This window comes from Rattus norvegicus, chromosome 18 (assembly GCF_036323735.1).
Source record: "Rattus norvegicus strain BN/NHsdMcwi chromosome 18, GRCr8, whole genome shotgun sequence".
NCBI lineage: Eukaryota > Metazoa > Chordata > Mammalia > Rodentia > Muridae > Rattus > Rattus norvegicus.
The window spans coordinates 78359395-78366349 of record NC_086036.1 but is presented as its reverse complement, the minus strand read 5'-3'; the positions used below and the strand labels follow the sequence as shown (position 1 = coordinate 78366349).

At 46.5% G+C, this 6955-nt stretch overlaps 1 long non-coding RNA gene across 2 annotated transcripts; it reads right to left on the bottom strand.

Moving 5' to 3' along the window:
* Positions 1-638: 638 nt before the first annotated feature.
* LOC120098255 (uncharacterized) lies at positions 639-5719 on the bottom strand. Of its 2 annotated transcripts, none has more exons than XR_005496398.1 (3): positions 5493-5719; positions 2617-3282; positions 639-1474 (listed from the first exon to the last, which is right to left on the bottom strand). It is a non-coding gene; the product is annotated as an uncharacterized LOC120098255 (long non-coding RNA). The 2 variants fall into 2 exon arrangements; XR_010059933.1 differs by having other exon boundaries at positions 2617-2746.
* Between the last annotated feature and the right edge of the window lie 1236 nt (positions 5720-6955).

The following is a 6955-nucleotide window of genomic DNA, read 5'->3' as shown; positions in this document are numbered from 1 at the left end:
TTTATGTTAATTGAGAGTTTTGCTGGATATAGTAGCCTGGGTTGGCATTTGTGTTCTCTTTGGGTCTGTATGACATCTGTCCAGGATCTTCTGGCTTTCGTAGTCTCTGGTGAGAAGTCTGCTGTAATTCTGATAGATCTACCTTTATATGTTACTTGACCTTTCCCCCTTACTGCTTTTAATATTCTTTCTTTGTTTTACGAATTTGGTGTTTTGACTATTATGTGATGGGAGGAGTTTCTTTTCTGGTCCAATCTATTTGGAGTTCTGTAGGCTTCTTGTATGTTTATGGGCATCTCTTTCTTTGGGTTAGGGAAGTTTTTTTTTTTTCTATAATTTTGTTGAAGATATTTACTGGCCCCTTAAGTTGGGAGTTTTCGCTCTCTTCTATACCTATTATCCTTAGGTTTGGTCTTCTCACAGTGTCCTGGATTTCCTGTGTGGCAGATGTTGTGGTCTCCTCACCTTTGATCCTGAGCGATTTAGAGCACCTGGGAGTCGGGCTTCCTCTGGGTGTTGTGGGACTGGGTGCGGAACCAGCATCCAGTGTCTGCTCAGGGCACTGGTTCAGACTGGAAGCCACATTTTATTTTTATTATCAGCCCTATAACTCTGAGTCAAAGAATCTAAACAATGTCTCCAACAAAGCAAAAACATTTATTATATGACAGCTTGCTTTCAGGCTGTCAGTATTAGCAATTTTTAAACACTCCAAACAAGAAAATACCTGAACTGGTGGTTTTATGAATAGCAAATGCTAACACCTAACTCCTTTTACTTAAATTCATTTATCATTTGTGCTGTGAAGCAGGAAAAGTTGATTTTAGCTAATCTGTCTCATTTACTGAGTTCTATTCCTCCAGGGCCATACCCTGGATAAGCCGATCTTTAAACTACACTTCAGAGAGAGCTTTAAGTATATTGTAAAAGTAGGGCTTGAATCTCTTAACAATTTTCCTAGCCAGTCAGAGTTTCTCAACTCTCTCTAGTTTCCGTTGCTCCAACTATACTGTTTGAGTTTGCTTAGGGGCAGATCTCCCAAGAAGATTCCTGGAGTCGTGGTCTTATTTAGAAATTCCTTATCACGATTTCCACAGCATAAGGGACATGTCCAAATAAGTCCAGATCAAGTTATTCCCCTAAAAGCAGAAGTGATAGTAAGTTTAGGACTTTCCTAAAAAGATTCAGATATAAAATGAATCACAGGGTTGGGGATTTAGCTCAGTGGTAGAGCGCTTGCCTAGCAAGCGCAAGGCCCTGGGTTCAGTCCCCTGCTCTGAAAAAGAAAAAAAAAAGAATCACAATGCAGAAAGTTCCCAAGAATACCACGCACAGAGCACAACACGTAAAAGTGAGGGACAGAACGACAGAGATCGCAGCATCCGGCTCAGCCTTGCTGGAGCTGTGTCAAACAGCTGTGCTGGCTTCATGGTTCTTGCCGTTTTCAGGAAGCATGGGGGTTCGCTACAGCCCTCTGTAACAGAGTTTTGCAAGGGAAGAAGTTACCGTGCCCAATTGATCCAGAAGAACATTCACAAACACAAATGAATGCTACCAACCTACATCCACACGTCGCTTCCAACGTTTATGGTCATTATTGGCTTTAAGGTTGTTTTTAACCTGTGGAGTATCCTCAGCAAATCATTACCACAACACACACACACACACACATGCACACACACACACACATGCACACACACATGCACACACACATGCACACACACATGCGCACGCACACACATGCACACACATGCACACACACATAACACACATACACACACATACACACACATGCACAGACACACACACAGACACACACACACATGCACACACACACATGCACACACACATGCACACACACATGCGCACGCACACACATGCACACACATGCACACACACATAACACACATACACACACACATACACACACATGCACAGACACACACACAGACACACACACACACACACACGCCCCTCCGAGTCCTGGTCGTGCAAGCTTATATAACTTATGGTTAAAGCTGTGCATTTGGTTTCAGTTGTAGAATCTCATTGCATGGGAAACCCAAGGTGGATTAAGTTTGGCTACGCCCCATTCTTGAAGGCAAACTTAAACAGGCTAAGCACATGGTAAAATAGTAGGTTAAATATACAGTCTTTGGGGGGGGGGGAGTGTCAGGGTTTTATTATGTAGCCCTGGCTATCCTGAAGTAAGTAGACCAGGTTGGCCTTGAACTCAGAAAGATATGCTTGCTTTTGTCTTCCAAGTCTTGGAATCAAAGGCGTGAAGTAGAAATCCTGGTAAGTATATGGTCTAAATGATCTCAAGGCACATTATTAACTCACCTGCAAGGTCTAACACAAGTTCAGTGTCCAGCCTGGAGAGACAGCTCAACAGCTCACTGGCTGCTCTCCCGAAGGACCCAGGTTTGATTCTCAGGACCCACACAGAGGCTCACAGATATCTGTAACTCTAGTTTCAGGGGGAGGGGGTGGATCTAACAACAAACTCCTCTGACCCTCTGTGGGCCCCAGGTCCACACATGATACACAGACATGTATGCAGGCAAAACACTCAAATATATTTTAAGAAGTGTTTAAAAAGTAAAAGCAGCTGACCATGGTGGAAAACGCCTTTAATCCCAGCACTCAGGAGACAGAGGCAGGCCGATTTCTTTGAGGTTGATGCCAGCCTGGTGTACAAAGTGAGTTCCAGGACAGCCAAATCTGTTACGCAGGTAAGCCCCATCTAGGAAAACAACAAGAACAAAAGAGTAAGGATAAACAAATAGAGAAAACCCTTTCTTTCTGCCTCTCGAGGTATTTTCAGGAAATGTGTTCACACAGCTGTCACTGTGTCTGAGTCCATACAAAGCTGCTGATGGCTGGGCTGTGCAGAGATAATCAATTAGACCTGTAGTGAGGACCAAGCATTCTGGACAGCTCTTCTGAGGCTCCTCAAGGCCATTGCTGCCCCAGCATCCCTAGTCAGTGAAGATGACTTTCTGTTGCCAGCTCCCCCTGCAGTGAGCACCACTGGCTACTATGGCCTCTTGTGACTTCTCTCTGCTCTTCTTCCTGCCTCTGTGATCCTGGGAGTGAGAAGGAGCTCCAGCCACCATGTGTAGATCAGTAGCTTCAACAGTGGCACAAGGATGGCCAGGTGCTCAGAGGCTCCCCTTGTGATCCCCAGGTTATGTCCGGTCTGAGGTCTTGTGTCAGACAACCTTGATCCGCAGACCCTCAAGCTGTGCTCTCTCCTTGTTAGCGCAGTGGAATATCACTCTGCAAACATAAAAAATGGTCTTCACCGTCGAGCTTCTTGTTGATAGGCCTAGTCTGTTTGTTCCCTTCCAGCTACCGTGGGCCTCTAACAAGGCCACCGCTGGCGAGCTCTGGTGCGTCTATCGCCACCGCACAGGCCACTCCTTGAAGCTTCTGATCAGGAACACAGTTTGGTGAGAGTTTAGCATCTCTCCATCCTGATCTCCATTCTCCCAAGGCACCCCTCTTAGAAACAGAAAGTGAACACAGCACTACCTGAGGACCCAGCTATACCACTCCTGGGCATAGACCCAAAAGATGCCCCAACATATAACAATGACACGTGCTCCACTATGTTCATAGCAGCCTTATTTATAATAGCCAGAAGCTGGAAAGAACCCAGATGCCTTTCAGCAGAGGAATGGATACAGAACATGTACATTTACACAATGGTGTGCTACTTAGTTATTAAAAACAATGATTTCATGAAGTTCTTAGGCAAATGGATGGAACTAGAAAATACCATCCCAAGTGAGGTAACCCAGTCACAAAGAACACACATGATATGCACTCACTGATAAGTGGATATTAGCCCAAAAGCTCAGATTACCTAAGATACAATCCACAGACCACATGAAGCTCAAGAAGAAGAAAGGGAAAGGTGCAGATGCTTCAGTCCTTCTTAGAAGGGGGAACAAAAATACTCACAGGAGGAAATACAGAGACCAAGTGTGGAACAGAGACCAAAGGAAAGGCTATCCAGAGACTACCCCACATGGGGATGCATCCCATATGCATCCACCAAACCCAGACACTATTGCTGATGCCAAGAAGTGCTTGCTGACAGGAGCCTGATATAGCTGTCTCCTGAGGGGCTCTGCAAATACAGAGGTGGATGCTGGCAGCCAACCATTGAACTGAGAACAGGGTCCCCATCGGAGGAGTTAGAGAAATGACTAAAGAAGCTGAAGGGGATTGCATCCCCATAAGAACACACTATTAACCAACCAGACCCTCCAGAGCTCCCAGGGACGAAACCACCATCCCAGGGGAGCACAGGAATGGACCCATGGCTCCATTCACATATGTAGCAGAGGACTACCTTGTCAGGCATCAATGGGAGGAGAGGCGCTTGGTCCTGTCAAGGCTCGATGTCCCAGTATAGGGGAATGTCAGGGTTGGGAGGTGGGAGGGAGTGGGTGGGTGGGTGAGGGAGCACCCTCATAGAAGCTTGGGGGGATGGTGGTGGGTTTCTGGAAGGGAAACCAGGAAATAGGATAACATTTAAAATGTAAATTAAAAATGCAATTAAAAACATGTCAGAAAAAAAAAAAGAAACAGAGTGAGGGTGAGGGTCTTCCTGTGCTATGCTACAGAGGAAAGCACACCTCCATCGGTCTAGATTTCTGAGACAGGTCTCACTATGCAGTCCTGGGTAGCCTTGAACTGTGAAACTCACAGAGAAACCTGTCTTTTGAGTGCTGGGGCTAAAGGCATGCACTACCACGCTCAGCTCAACACATTTTAACGTCTGTAAGACATAACGTGTCTCCTTTTTTAGCCTTCTCTTTGGTCTCAAGGAAGGTTGTTTAGCCCCGGGAACTGGTGAGAATAGAGGCCTGGGGAGAGCGCATAGAGGATAAACAGTGGTAGGGCAGGGAGGGCTAAGGGCTAAGCGCATGCGCATGCGAGCTTGCAGAGCTTGTTCACTGCTGACTCAGCACTGCAGGACCCAACGCTACAAAGGTGTGCTTTGAGGCTTGCCTCCTCCCTGCCCCACCCACACTGAAGGCAGCCACTGGCAGTTCTGAGTGACAGTTACAACACTGTCACAGCGGTCTTCTGTGGGAGGGATTCACAGCCTCACACTGTGCACAAGCAGGACTTGGGTACAGACAATCTCTCACTCCTGCTGTTCCCGAGAGCCAGTCAGACTTGGCTGCCACTCCATGGGTCCTAAGGAGAGCCTTGAGCTCTTAATATTAATTGCCCTGAAGTGTGATGATGCGACAGCAACCACAGCGAAACCAGCTGCTTGGATGTAACCACGGCGGCCGAATACGTTTAAAGAGCTTCAGGAAAAAAAAAAAAAAAAAAAAGAATTGTATCTGGGCTAATTTTGGATTTCATTTCAAGTCAGAAAGTTCCATTTCCTGAATATATAATTATATCAAGTATACAGGGGTACAAGCTCCACAATGAGTATCTTGTTCTTTGGAATAGATCCTTACCTTGCTTGCTTGGTGGTCTCAAACTCGCTGCCATGAAGCTGAGGAAGACCTTGAACTCCTGACGCTCCATCTCTACCTTCAGAGTTCTGAGATTACAGGCATATGCCACCATGTCCAGTCTATGTGGTATGAGGATTGAATCCAGGGCTTTGTAGCTCCTAGGCAAGTACTCTACCAACTGAATTCCAGATTCAACAGATTTGGTTGAAAGGACTTTAAAAACTCTCGTACCCCTCCCCCTCCCCCTCCTTCCCCTCCCCCTCCCCTTCGTCCTCCCCCTCCCCCTTCTCCGTGTGTTTGTGTGTGAGTTTGCTCATCCGTCCCAAGTGTGTCCTTGTTACCAATGTGTGTCCAGCTAGTCTATCAACATCTTTCCATTCATTTGTTGTCATGGTGATCTGAAGGGCCAGCTCTGGGTCTACCTGCAATTTGTTTGTCCCAGGTCTCCATGGAGATAAAGCAAATGCTTTCTTTCCTTGGGGCTGATGTCAGAGGAATCCTGCTGCTTTTGTAGTCTTCTGAGAAAACCAGATTCTGTGTCTCAAAGTGAAGCCTCGCGGATCCTGGTGTTGCAGAAATGTCAGAACTACAGAGACGACCACTGCCTCCACAGTGAATGGGTGTCAGAGAAGTGAACTGACTGGGTACACAAGCCCTAACTGCAACCAGCCACATGAGCCGTGCTTCCTGACTCTGCTGTTTCCGGTGTCACTGCAGAGCTGCTCCGGTACCCTCCTGGTGGGAGTCCAGAGGCGCTAGTCTCTACACGTGGTAGGGGAGCAGGGTTAAACTGTAAATACTAAAGTTTATTCACTTTTCCAAAACCTGGGTCAGGGTTTGGTTAATCCACCACTGGAGGTCAGGCCAGCATAGGATATGGTATCTCTGAGGCTCGTGAGCTGTGACATGTCACCACTAGGTGGCAGCCTCCTGATCCTTTTCCGCTGCCCCTTTCCTGTCCTTTTCCTGAGCTTCTGACTGCGCCTGACTGTCACTCAGTTCAGGACAGCAAAAGCGACAGGAAAATTGTATATAACAAGCACCACGCTGGAAATTACAGGAAACCGCAGCAAAGTGCTCTTATGACAGAGGGAGGCAATTGCCACAGTGCTGTTTGATGTTATTTATAACAGCCCAAACAACAAAACAAACAAAAACGATAATCAGAAATAACCTAAATTTATTTGGCAAGAGAAAAAAAAATACATAGTTATCAGAATTGCTACTTTTGTGCTACTATGACCAAAATCTGGCAGAACCAACAAGAGGGAGGAGAAAGCTTCTCTCTCTCTCTCTCTCTCTCTCTCTCTCTCTCTCTCTCTCTCTCTCTCCCTCCCCTCTCCCTCCCCCTCTCTCCAGTTTTACGAGCAGACTTTCAAATCCACCATAGGGAAGGAATAGTAGCTGGGCAGTTCTTTCTGTGGTGGCAGGGACATGTATATGGCAGAGGATGTTGCAGAGTC